General features: G+C 46.9%; 1 protein-coding gene across 1 annotated transcript in view; it reads left to right on the top strand.

Annotated features, from left to right (window-relative positions):
* The first annotated feature begins 946 nt into the window (after positions 1–946).
* NBL1 (NBL1, DAN family BMP antagonist) overlaps positions 947–15,813 on the top strand; it is a 35,508-nt gene continuing 20,641 nt past the window's right edge. The window contains exon 1 of the mRNA XM_056543371.1: positions 947–1,229. The gene's annotated coding sequence lies outside the window, so the exon portion shown is untranslated. The remainder of the gene's footprint in view (positions 1,230–15,813) is intronic.

The raw sequence follows: 15,813 nt of genomic DNA, 5'->3' as shown, positions 1-15,813 counted from the left end.
TTATAATAAACTAAGAAACGTGAGAAGTTTTGGGTCAGGGCAGGTTTAAACCTCTGCTGGTTCCCATTCACTGACAGTAAGTAGAGATCTTCGGTGAATAATCTCTAGACTGATACATTGTGACAAACTGTCAGGTCAGGGAGGGGCGTGTCCTGCTACCGTACACTCAGCTCACAGGCGATTGTCATTGCTTAAACATTGTAACATACTCAGCTCTGCGAGACTTTTGAGTCAGGGAAGGTTTAAACCTCTGCCCGTTCCCATTCACTAAAAGTAAGCAGAGATTTAAAATATCCTCAAACGCTGAAAATTAAAAAAAATTAATTAAAAAAATCTATCTGGCGCCAAACTGACTTTGAGCCACACACTTCATATATATTTGGCGCAATTTTTACGTTTCATCCGGCGCCTTTTGAAATCTACACCAGCTATGAGCCGGAGGGGATATCGGTTATAACATACTCCAGATAGTGACGTAAATTATGGTATATCCCACCAGACAGGTGGCCACGCCTCTTCAACAAGCCCCACCCATTTCCAAAGTTTAAAAAAAAATATTTTTTAAAGGGGGGACAGTTGTAAAGTTTCGCTCAGGACTAAAAAAAATAAAATTAAATAAAAAAATCAAATAATTAAAATAATTTTTTTTTTTTTTACAAATTAGTAAATTATTTTTTGAAACTTTCCTACAAAGTTGCAGAACTTTTTTTGTGATCCCAGGGGGTCGCCCTTTCCCCCATTGGCCGTAGTAGCGCCTACCTCTGCAGAGGGGACGTTGGTTGTTTGGTGCCAAAGTGTCCGGCCAGGAATTCCTCAGTTATTACTTTTTCTTTTTAGCAGAAGCGATGATGAAATTCCTAGAGACAAGAGACCACAAGCAGATGGCACCCCACCCCACGCCGGGCCCCCTCCCCCTAGTGTCAGCCAGTACCTGCACCCTCCACTGCTGGGAGATGCTGAGCACTTGGTCCCTGTGCACACACAGCTGCCTGTCCCCCCTTCTCCTCCGGTGGTGGGGAGGATTTTGGATGTCTCTTCCCTATTAGGAGAGGCGGGTTCAGTGCTGACTTGTGTTCTGGACAGAAGACATCGCTCTCGCCTTCTCTCTCTCTACACTTTGGGGTCCCTGTTGTTTTTTTTTTTTTCCGCAGACTGACACAGGAGCCCCCCCTGGATGGATTGCAAGCCTTAGGGGTCACTGTATGGAATTCCCCCTGACTCTCCTCCTGGTAAGTTCCCTTTCCCTCCTCCCCGGGGGTCTGGATTAGGGAGGGTATAGAGCAGCGCTGGGTTCAGGGGGCTTCTTTAAGGTCATCTGACTAGATGTTAAGCTCTTGGTGCAAGAAGCCATTGTTCTCCTCTTCCGGAATTTTGCAGCATGGAGCGGATGAGCCTCACGTTCTCCCATGGCTCAGATCGTTGCAAAACTACAACTCTCAGCATGCTGGGAGTTGTAGTTATGCAACGGGAAATTGCTGACTGAGCATGCTGGGAGTTGTAGTTATGCAACGGGAAATTGCTGTCTGAGCATGCTGGGAGTTGTAGTTTCTATATACCTATAAACTACAGTAGTGTTCTCCAAACTGCGAACCTCCAACTGTAGCAAAACTACAACTCCGAGCATGCTCCCCGTACAGCTAAAGTCTATCTGGGCATGCTAGGAGTTGTAGTTTTGCAACAAGGTATGGCTGTATGGAATGCTGGGAGTCGTAGTTGTGCAACATTTGGCTGTACAGACATGCTGGGAGTTGTAGTTATACAATAGGAAATTGCTGTCTGAGCATGCTGGGAGTTGTAGTTTTGAAATACCCAAATGCTACAGTAGTGTTCTCCAAACTGCGGAACTCCAGCTGATGCAAAACTACAACTCCTAACGTGCCCAGACAGCCCTTGGCTGGCCATGCTGGGTGTTGTAGTTTAAGCAACAGGGAATTTCTGTCTGAGCATGCTGGGAGTTGTAGTTTTGAAATACCTATACACTACAGTAGTGTTCTCCAAACTGCGGACCTTCAGCTGTTGCAAAACTACAACTCCTAGCATGCCCGGACAGCCTTTGGCTGTCCGGGCATGCTAGGAGTTGTAGTTTTGCAACCAGGTATGGCTGTATGGCATGCTAGGAGTTGTAGTTTTGCAACCAGGTATGGCTGTATGGCATGCTAGGAGTTGTAGTTTTGCAACCAGGTATGGCTGTATGGAATGCTAGGAGTTGTAGTTTTGCAACAAGGTATGGCAGTATGGCATGCTGGGAGTTGTAGTTTTGCAACATTTGGCTGTACAGACATGCTGGGATTTGTAGTTTTGCAACATTTGGCTGTACAGACATGCTGGGAGTTGTAGTTTTGCAACATTTGGCTGTACAGACATGCTGGGAGTTGTAGTTTTGCAACATTTGGCTGTGCAGACATGCTGGGAGTTGTAATTCTGCAACAGGGAATTTCTGTCTGAGCATGCTGGGAGTTGTAGTTTTGAAATTCCTATACACTACAGTAGTGTTCTCCAAACTGCGGACCTTCAGCTGATTCATAACTATAACCCTATTATTACTGGTGATGGGGTCCTACAAAATGTTATGGCCTCTTTAGGTAAAAGACCCCCGTCCCTTAATAAATACGCTCTATCGCTTTAAGATCTTTTGTTACATTGTATCCGGAGAACTCCTGTCCGCGTCCATAATAATCTACGGAGAATTGTGCAGAACAACATGTTCCCAAAAAACTGCTCCGTCCGGATACTCACCTATAGTGACCGGTCTCATCGAGTGCCCTATAGGAAAGGTCACATGACCCATAAGTCATTATAACCGAATGTGACCCCAAATTTATGTCTGTACCAAAAACTCCTTATTATTGGCGCGCATTATATCCAGAATCTTTAACCTCCCACCCAGAGAACCGGGACATTATCTGACCCCCCCCCCCCCCAACAATAACACTATGGCTAACCCCCCCCCCCCCACCACCCACAATAACACTATGGCTAACCCCCCCACAATAACACTATGGCTAACCCCCCCACAATAACACTATGGCTAACCCCCCCACAATAACACTATGGCTGACCCCCACAATAACACTATGGCTAACCCCCCCACAATAACACTATGGCTAACCCCCCCACAATAACACTATGGCTAACCCCCCCACAATAACACTATGGCTGACCCCCCCACAATAACACTATGGCTGACCCCCCCCCCCCCCAATAACACTATGGCTGACCCCCCCCCCCCCAATAACACTATGGCTGACCCCCCCCCCCAATAACACTATGGCTGACCCCCCCCAATAACACTATGGCTGACCCCCCCACAATAACACTATGGCTGACCCCCCACAATAACACTATGGCTGACCCCCCACAATAACACTATGGCTGACCCCCCCACAATAACACTATGGCTGACCCCCCACAATAACACTATGGCTGACCCCCCACAATAACACTATGGCTGACCCCCCCCCCCCAATAACACTATGGCTGACCCCCCCCACAATAACACTATGGCTGACCCCCCCCCCCAATAACACTATGGCTGACCCCCCACAATAACACTATGGCTGACCCCCCCCCCACAATAACACTATGGCTGACCCCCCCCCCACAATAACACTATGGCTGACCCCCCCCCCACAATAACACTATGGCTGACCCCCCCCCCCCCACAATAACACTATGGCTGACCCCCCACAATAACACTATGGCTGACCCCCCACAATAACACTATGGCTGACCCCCCACAATAACACTATGGCTGACCCCCCCCCCCCCAATAACACTATGGCTGACCCCCCACAATAACACTATGGCTGACCCCCCCCCCACAATAACACTATGGCTGACCCCCCACAATAACACTATGGCTGACCCCCCCCCCCCCAATAACACTATGGCTGACCCCCCCACAATAACACTATGGCTGACCCCCCCCCCCCAATAACACTATGGCTGACCCCCCACAATAACACTATGGCTGACCCCCCCCCCACAATAACACTATGGCTGACCCCCCCACAATAACACTATGGCTGACCCCCCACAATAACACTATGGCTGACCCCCCACAATAACACTATGGCTGACCCCCCACAATAACACTATGGCTGACCCCCCACAATAACACTATGGCTGACCCCCCCACAATAACACTATGGCTGACCCCCCACAATAAAACTATGGCTGACCCCCCACAATAACACTATGGCTGACCCCCCCCCCCCCCAATAACACTATGGCTGACCCCCCCCCCAATAACACTATGGCTGACCCCCCCCCAATAACACAATGGCTGACCCCCCCCCCAATAACACTATGGCTGACCCCCCACAATAACACTATGGCTGACCCCCCACAATAACACTATGGCTGACCCCCACAATAACACTATGGCTGACCCCCACAATAACACTATGGCTGACCCCCCACAATAACACTATGGCTGACCCCCCACAATAACACTATGGCTGACCCCCCACAATAACACTATGGCTGACCCCCCACAATAACACTATGGCTGACCCTCCACAATAAAACTATGGCTGACCCCCCACAATAACACTATGGCTGACCCCCACAATAACACTATGGCTGACCCCCCACAATAACACTATGGCTGACCCCCCACAATAACACTATGGCTGACCCCCCACAATAACACTATGGCTGACCCCCCACAATAACACTATGGCTGACCCCCCACAATAACACTATGGCTGACCCCCCACAATAACACTATGGCTGACCCCCCACAATAACACTATGGCTGACCCCCCACAATAACACTGGCTGACCCCCCACAATAACACTATGGCTGACCCCCCACAATAACACTATGGCTGACCCCCCACAATAACACTATGGCTGACCCCCCACAATAACACTATGGCTGACCCCCACAATAACACTATGGCTGACCCCCCACAATAACACTATGGCTGACCCCCCACAATAACACTATGGCTGACCCCCCCCCCCCAATAACACTATGGCTGACCCCGCCCCCAATAACACTATGGCTGACCCCCCCCAATAACACTATGGCTGACCCCCCACAATAACACTATGGCTGACCCCCCACAATAACACTATGGCTGACCCCCCACAATAACACTATGGCTGACCCCCCACAATAACACTATGGCTGACCCCCCACAATAACACTATGGCTGACCCCCCACAATAACACTATGGCTGACCCCCCACAATAACACTATGGCTGACCCCCCACAATAACACTATGGCTGACCCCCCACAATAACACTATGGCTGACCCCCCACAATAACACTATGGCTGACCCCCCACAATAACACTATGGCTGACCCCCCACAATAACACTATGGCTGACCCCCCACAATAACACTATGGCTGACCCCCCACAATAACACTATGGCTGACCCCCCACAATAACACTATGGCTGACCCCCCCACAATAACACTATGGCTGACCCCCCACAATAACACTATGGCTGACCCCCCACAATAACACTATGGCTGACCCCCCCACAATAACACTATGGCTGACCCCCCCACAATAACACTATGGCTGACCCCCCCACAATAACACTATGGCTGACCCCCCCCCAATAACACTATGGCTGACCCCCCCCCAATAACACTATGGCTGACCCCCCACAATAACACTATGGCTGACCCCCCACAATAACACTATGGCTGACCCCCCACAATAACACTATGGCTGACCCCCCACAATAACACTATGGCTGACCCCCCACAATAACACTATGGCTGACCCCCCACAATAACACTATGGCTGACCCCCCCCCAATAACACTATGGCTGACCCCCCCACAATAACACTATGGCTGACCCCCCCCCCCAAATAACACTATGGCTGACCCCCCACAATAACACTATGGCTGACCCCCCCCCCCACAATAACACTATGGCTGACCCCCCACAATAACACTATGGCTGACCCCCCACAATAACACTATGGCTGACCCCCCACAATAACACTATGGCTGACCCCCCCCCCAATAACACTATGGCTGACCCCCCCACAATAACACTATGGCTGACCCCCCCCCCCAATAACACTATGGCTGACCCCCCACAATAACACTATGGCTGACCCCCCCCCCACAATAACACTATGGCTGACCCCCCCCCCCACAATAACACTATGGCTGACCCCCCACAATAACACTATGGCTGACCCCCCACAATAACACTATGGCTGACCCCCCACAATAACACTATGGCTGACCCCCCACAATAACACTATGGCTGACCCCCCCACAATAACACTATGGCTGACCCCCCACAATAACACTATGGCTGACCCCCCACAATAACACTATGGCTGACCCCCCCCCCCCCCAATAACACTATGGCTGACCCCCCCCCCCCCCCCCCCCAATAACACTATGGCTGACCCCCCCCCAATAACACAATGGCTGACCCCCCCCAATAACACTATGGCTGACCCCCACAATAACACTATGGCTGACCCCCACAATAACACTATGGCTGACCCCCACAATAACACTATGGCTGACCCCCACAATAACACTATGGCTGACCCCCCACAATAACACTATGGCTGACCCCCCACAATAACACTATGGCTGACCCCCCACAATAACACTATGGCTGACCCTCCACAATAACACTATGGCTGACCCCCCACAATAACACTATGGCTGACCCCCCACAGTAACACTATGGCTGACCCCCCACAGTAACACTATGGCTGACCCCCCACAATAACACTATGGCTGACCCCCCCACAATAACACTATGGCCGACCCCCACAATAACACTATGGCCGACCCCCACAATAACACTATGGCCGACCCCCCACAATAACACTATGGCTGACCCCCCACAATAACACTATGGCTGACCCCCCACAATAACACTATGGCTGACCCCCCACAATAACACTATGGCTGACCCCCCCCCCCCCCCAATAACACTATGGCTGACCCCCCCACAATAACACTATGGCTGACCCCCCCCCCCAATAACACTATGGCTGACCCCCCACAATAACACTATGGCTGACCCCCCCCCCACAATAACACTATGGCTGACCCCCCCCCCACAATAACACTATGGCTGACCCCCCCCCACAATAACACTATGGCTGACCCCCCCCCCCCACAATAACACTATGGCTGACCCCCCACAATAACACTATGGCTGACCCCCCACAATAACACTATGGCTGACCCCCCACAATAACACTATGGCTGACCCCCCCCCCCCCCAATAACACTATGGCTGACCCCCCACAATAACACTATGGCTGACCCCCCCCCACAATAACACTATGGCTGACCCCCCACAATAACACTATGGCTGACCCCCCCCCCCCCCCAATAACACTATGGCTGACCCCCCCACAATAACACTATGGCTGACCCCCCCCCCAATAACACTATGGCTGACCCCCCACAATAACACTATGGCTGACCCCCCCCCCACAATAACACTATGGCTGACCCCCCACAATAACACTATGGCTGACCCCCCACAATAACACTATGGCTGACCCCCCACAATAACACTATGGCTGACCCCCCACAATAACACTATGGCTGACCCCCCACAATAACACTATGGCTGACCCCCCCACAATAACACTATGGCTGACCCCCCACAATAAAACTATGGCTGACCCCCCACAATAACACTATGGCTGACCCCCCCCCCCCAATAACACTATGGCTGACCCCCCCCCCAATAACACTATGGCTGACCCCCCCCCCCAATAACACAATGGCTGACCCCCCCCCAATAACACTATGGCTGACCCCCACAATAACACTATGGCTGACCCCCACAATAACACTATGGCTGACCCCCACAATAACACTATGGCTGACCCCCACAATAACACTATGGCTGACCCCCCACAATAACACTATGGCTGACCCCCCACAATAACACTATGGCTGACCCCCACAATAACACTATGGCTGACCCCCCACAATAACACTATGGCTGACCCTCCACAATAACACTATGGCTGACCCCCCACAATAACACTATGGCTGACCCCACAATAACACTATGGCTGACCCCCCACAATAACACTATGGCTGACCCCCCACAATAACACTATGGCTGACCCCCCACAATAACACTATGGCTGACCCCCCACAATAACACTATGGCTGACCCCCCACAATAACACTATGGCTGACCCCCCACAATAACACTGGCTGACCCCCCACAATAACACTATGGCTGACCCCCCACAATAACACTATGGCTGACCCCCCACAATAACACTATGGCTGACCCCCCACAATAACACTATGGCTGACCCCCCACAATAACACTATGGCTGACCCCCACAATAACACTATGGCTGACCCCCCACAATAACACTATGGCTGACCCCCCACAATAACACTATGGCTGACCCCCCCCCCCCCAATAACACTATGGCTGACCCCGCCCCCAATAACACTATGGCTGACCCCCCCCAATAACACTATGGCTGACCCCCCACAATAACACTATGGCTGACCCCCCACAATAACACTATGGCTGACCCCCCACAATAACACTATGGCTGACCCCCCACAATAACACTATGGCTGACCCCCCACAATAACACTATGGCTGACCCCCCACAATAACACTATGGCTGACCCCCCACAATAACACTATGGCTGACCCCCCACAATAACACTATGGCTGACCCCCCACAATAACACTATGGCTGACCCCCCACAATAACACTATGGCTGACCCCCCACAATAACACTATGGCTGACCCCCCACAATAACACTATGGCTGACCCCCCACAATAACACTATGGCTGACCCCCCACAATAACACTATGGCTGACCCCCCACAATAACACTATGGCTGACCCCCCACAATAACACTATGGCTGACCCCCCACAATAACACTATGGCTGACCCCCCACAATAACACTATGGCTGACCCCCCACAATAACACTATGGCTGACCCCCCCACAATAACACTATGGCTGACCCCCCCACAATAACACTATGGCTGACCCCCCCACAATAACACTATGGCTGACCCCCCCACAATAACACTATGGCTGACCCCCCCCCAATAACACTATGGCTGACCCCCCACAATAACACTATGGCTGACCCCCCACAATAACACTATGGCTGACCCCCCACAATAACACTATGGCTGACCCCCCACAATAACACTATGGCTGACCCCCCACAATAACACTATGGCTGACCCCCCCCCAATAACACTATGGCTGACCCCCCCACAATAACACTATGGCTGACCCCCCCCCAAATAACACTATGGCTGACCCCCCACAATAACACTATGGCTGACCCCCCCCCCACAATAACACTATGGCTGACCCCCCACAATAACACTATGGCTGACCCCCCACAATAACACTATGGCTGACCCCCCACAATAACACTATGGCTGACCCCCCCCCCAATAACACTATGGCTGACCCCCCCACAATAACACTATGGCTGACCCCCCCCCCCCCAATAACACTATGGCTGACCCCCCACAATAACACTATGGCTGACCCCCCCCCCCCCACAATAACACTATGGCTGACCCCCCCCCCACAATAACACTATGGCTGACCCCCCACAATAACACTATGGCTGACCCCCCACAATAACACTATGGCTGACCCCCCACAATAACACTATGGCTGACCCCCCACAATAACACTATGGCTGACCCCCCACAATAACACTATGGCTGACCCCCCCACAATAACACTATGGCTGACCCCCCACAATAACACTATGGCTGACCCCCCACAATAACACTATGGCTGACCCCCCCCCCCCCCAATAACACTATGGCTGACCCCCCCCCCAATAACACAATGGCTGACCCCCCCCAATAACACTATGGCTGACCCCCACAATAACACTATGGCTGACCCCCACAATAACACTATGGCTGACCCCCACAATAACACTATGGCTGACCCCCACAATAACACTATGGCTGACCCCCCACAATAACACTATGGCTGACCCCCCACAATAACACTATGGCTGACCCCCCACAATAACACTATGGCTGACCCTCCACAATAACACTATGGCTGACCCCCCACAATAACACTATGGCTGACCCCCCACAGTAACACTATGGCTGACCCCCCACAGTAACACTATGGCTGACCCCCCACAATAACACTATGGCTGACCCCCCCACAATAACACTATGGCCGACCCCCACAATAACACTATGGCCGACCCCCACAATAACACTATGGCCGACCCCCCACAATAACACTATGGCTGACCCCCCACAATAACACTATGGCTGACCCCCCACAATAACACTATGGCTGACCCCCCACAATAACACTATGGCTGACCCCCCACAATAACACTATGGCTGACCCCCCACAATAACACTATGGCTGACCCCCCACAATAACACTATGGCTGACCCCCCACAATAACACTATGGCTGACCCCCCCCAATAACACTATGGCTGACCCCCCCCCAATAACACTATGGCTGACCCCCCCCAATAACACTATGGCTGACCCCCCCCAATAACACTATGGCTGACCCCCCCCAATAACACTATGGCTGACCCCCCCAATAACACTATGGCTGACCCCCCACAATAACACTATGGCTGACCCCCCACAATAACACTATGGCTGACCCCCCACAATAACACTATGGCTGACCCCCCCCCAATAACACTATGGCTGACCCCCCACAATAACACTATGGCTGACCCCCCACAATAACACTATGGCTGACCCCCCACAATAACACTATGGCTGACCCCCCACAATAACACTATGGCTGACCCCCCACAATAACACTATGGCTGACCCCCCACAATAACACTATGGCTGACCCCCCACAATAACACTATGGCTGATCCCCCACAATAACACTATGGCTGACCCCCCACAATAACACTATGGCTGACCCCCCACAATAACACTATGGCTGACCCCCCACAATAACACTATGGCTGACCCCCCCCAATAACACTATGGCTGACCCCCCACAATAACACTATGGCTGACCCCCCACAATAACACTATGGCTGACCCCCCACAATAACACTATGGCTGACCCCCCACAATAACACTATGGCTGACCCCCCACAGTAACACTATGGCTGACCCCCCACAGTAACACTATGGCTGACCCCCCACAGTAACACTATGGCTGACCCCCCACAGTAACACTATGGCTGACCCCCCACAATAACACTATGGCTGACCCCCCACAATAACACTATGGCTGACCCCCCACAATAACACTATGGCTGACCCCCCACAATAACACTATGGCTGACCCCCCACAATAACACTATGGCTGACCCCCCACAATAACACTATGGCTGATCCCCCACAATAACACTATGGCTGACCCCCCCCCACAATTACACTATGGCTGACCCCCCACAATAACACTATGGCTGACCCCCCACAATAACACTATGGCTGACCCCCCACAATAACACTATGGCTGACCCCCCACAATAACACTATGGCTGACCCCCCCACAATAACACTATGGCCGACCCCACAATAACACTATGGCTGACCCCCCACAATAACACTATGGCCGACCCCCACAATAACACTGTGGCCGACCCCACAATAACACTATGGCTGACCCCCCACAATAACACTATGGCTGACCCCCCACAATAACACTATGGCTGACCCCCCACAATAACACTGGCTGACCCCCCACAATAACACTATGGCTGACCCCCACAATAACACTATGGCCGACCCCACAATAACACTATGGCCGACCCCCACAATAACACTATGGCCGACCCCCACAATAACACTATGGCCGACCCCACAATAACACTATGGCTGACCCCCCACAATAACACTATGGCTGACCCCCCCCAATAACACTATGGCTGACCCCCCACAATAACACTATGGCCGACCCCCCACAATAACACTATGGCTGACCCCCCCCAATAACACTATGGCTGACCCCCCACAATAACACTATGGCCGACCCCACAATAACACTATGGCCGACCCCCACAATAACACTATGGCTGACCCCCCACAATAACACTATGGCTGACCCCCCACAATAACACTATGGCTGACCCCCCACAATAACACTATGGCTGACCCCCCACAATAACACTATGGCTGACCCCCCACAATAACACTATGGCTGACCCCCCACAATAACACTATGGTGTTATCGGAGAGATACCTGATGTGAATGGGGCCTAAATAACCGCGTCAGCTCTGCTATGTCTTCGCGTAGATCTATAGTGATGCACAGTTCAAGTTCTCCAGTTATAACAGCCGAATGCTGTCTGGGCATGCTGGGAGTTGTAGTTTTTCAACAATTGGAAAGCCATAGCCGTGTTTTCCAATCAAGGTGCCTTCAGCTGTTGCAAAACTAAAAATCCCAGCATGCCCGGACAGCCAAAGGCAACATCTGGGGGAACCCTGATTGGAAAACACTGCTCTAACTGCTGCAAAAACAATAACCCCCAGTATCCACATTGTATTTTACGGAATATATACATATATCTGTGTCGTACACATCACATGATCGTCCATGCCGGATGTTCTTGTGTCCGGTTGATGCTGAAGTTCTATGGTATTGAAGGATTATCACACAGTTAGTGTCTTGGCTCTATAGTTACCTATACATTATACCGTCACTTTCTGCTTTCTATAAGTGCCGTTCTTCAGTTGTTGTGAAACTACGACTCTCAGCATCTAATATAGAACCTGTGCTATTCTTTTTCCTCAATTTAATTCCATTTACTTGTTACCGAGACCTATAAACCGCACATTGTGTAATTTCTACTTCCTGTTGCTGAGATTCTGCAGCCCCGATCATTCGGATCATAACACCCAGTCACCCGCTACGTAGTTATAACAATGTATCGTAACTACAACAAAGTTCTTCCATGACTAACATTGTATCTGAGAGCCCACAAATATCTGACTCCATCTGGACTCCATTTGCTCCCAGATACAGGAATATAACTACTATAATACTGCCCCTATATACAAGAATATAACTACTATAATACTGCCCCTATATACAAGAATATATCTACTATAATACTGCTCCTATATACAAGAATATAACTACTATAATACTGCTCCTATATGCAAGAATATAACTACTATAATACTGCTCCTATATACAGGAATATAACTACTATAATACTGCCCCTATATACAAGAATATAACTACTATAATACTGCTCCTATATACAAGAATATAACTACTATAATACTGCCTCCTATATACAAGAATATAACTACTATAATACTGCTCCTATATACAAGAATATAACTACTATAATACTGATCCTATATACAAGAATATAACTACTATAATACTGCCCCCTATATACAAGAATATAACTACTATAATACTGCCTCCTATATACAAGAATATAACTACTATAATACTGCTCCTATATACAAGAATATAACTACTATAATACTGATTCTATATACAAGAATATAACTACTATAATACTGCCCCTATATACAAGAATATAACTACTACAATACTGCCTCCTATATACAAGAATATAACTACTATAATACTGCTCCTATATACAAGAATATAACTACTATAATACTGCTCCTATATACAGGAATATAACTACTATAATACTGCCCCTATATACAAGAATATAACTACTATAATCCTGCTCCTATATACAAGAATATAACTATTATAATACTGCCTCCTATATACAAGAATATAACTACTATAATACTGCCTCCTATATACAAGAATATAACTACTATAATACTGCTCCTATATACAGGAATATAACTACTATAATACTGCTCCTATATACAAGAATATAACTACTATAATACTGCTCCTATATACAAGAATATAACTACTATAATACTCCTCCGATATACAAGAGTATAACTACTATAATACTGCCCCCTATATACAAGAATATAACTACTATAATACTTATCCTATATACAAGAATATAACTACTATAATACTGCTCCCTATGTATAAGAATATAACTACTATAATACTGCTCCTATATACAAGATTATAACTACTATAATACTGCCCCTATATACAAGAATATAACTACTACAATACTGCCTCCTATATACAAGAATATAACTACTATAATACTGCTCCTATATACAAGAATATAACTACTATAATACTGCTCCTATATACAGGAATATAACTACTATAATACTGCCCCTATATACAAGAATATAACTACTATAATCCTGCTCCTATATACAAGAATATAACTATTATAATACTGCCTCCTATATACAAGAATATAACTACTATAATACTGCCTCCTATATACAAGAATATAACTACTATAATACTGCTCCTATATACAGGAATATAACTACTATAATACTGCTCCTATATACAAGAATATAACTACTATAATACTGCTCCTATATACAAGAATATAACTACTATAATACTCCTCCGATATACAAGAGTATAACTACTATAATACTGCCCCCTATATACAAGAATATAACTACTATAATACTTATCCTATATACAAGAATATAACTACTATAATACTGCTCCCTATGTATAAGAATATAACTACTATAATACTGCTCCTATATACAAGATTATAACTACTATAATACTGCCTCCTATATACAAGAATATAACTACTATAATACTGCTCCTATATACAAGAATATAACTACTATAATACTGCGCCTATATACAAGAATATCACTACTATAATACTGCTCCTATATACAAGAATATAACTACTATAATACTGCCTCCTATATACAAGAATATAACTACTATAATACTGCCTCCTATATACAAGAATATAACTACTATAATACTGCCTCCTATATACAAGAATATAACTACTATAATACTGCCTCCTATATACAAGAATATAACTACTATAATCCTGCCTCCTATATACAAGAATATAACTACTATAATACTGCACCTATATACAAGAATATAACTACTATAATACTGCCTCCTATATACAAGAATATAACTACTATAATACTGCTCCTATATACAAGAATATAACTACTATAATACTGCTCCTATATATAAGAATATATCTACTATAATACTGCTCCTATATACAAGAATATAACTACTATAATACTGCTCCTATATACAAGAATATATCTACTATAATACTGCTCCTATATACAAGAATATAACTACTATAATACTGCTCCTATATACAAGAATATAACTACTATAATACTGCCTCCTATATACAAGAATATAACTACTATAATACTGCTCCTATATACAAGAATATAACTACTATAATACTGCTCCTATATACAAGAATATAACTACTATAATACTGCTCCTATATACAAGAATATAACTACTATAATACTGCTCCTATATACAAGAATATAACTACTATAATACTGCTCCTATATACAAGAATATAACTACTATAATACTGCCTCCTATATACAAGAATATTACTACTATAATACTGCTCCTATATACAAGAATATAACTACTATAATACTGCTCCTATATACAAGAATATAACTACTATAATACTGCTCCTATATACAAGAATATAACTACTATAATACTGCTCATATATACAAGAATATAACTACTATAATACTGCTCCTATATACAAGAATATAACTACTATAATACTGCCTCCTATATACAAGAATATAACTACTATAATACTGCTCCTATATACAAGAATATAACTACTATAATACTGCTCCTATATACAAGAATATATCTACTATAATACTGCTCCTATATACAAGAATATAACTACTATAATACTGCTCCTATATACAAGAATATAACTACTATAATACTGC

Source organism: Hyla sarda, chromosome 10 (assembly GCF_029499605.1).
Source record: "Hyla sarda isolate aHylSar1 chromosome 10, aHylSar1.hap1, whole genome shotgun sequence".
Taxonomy (NCBI): Eukaryota; Metazoa; Chordata; class Amphibia; order Anura; family Hylidae; genus Hyla; species Hyla sarda.
This window is presented reverse-complemented; position numbering and strand designations above follow the sequence as displayed.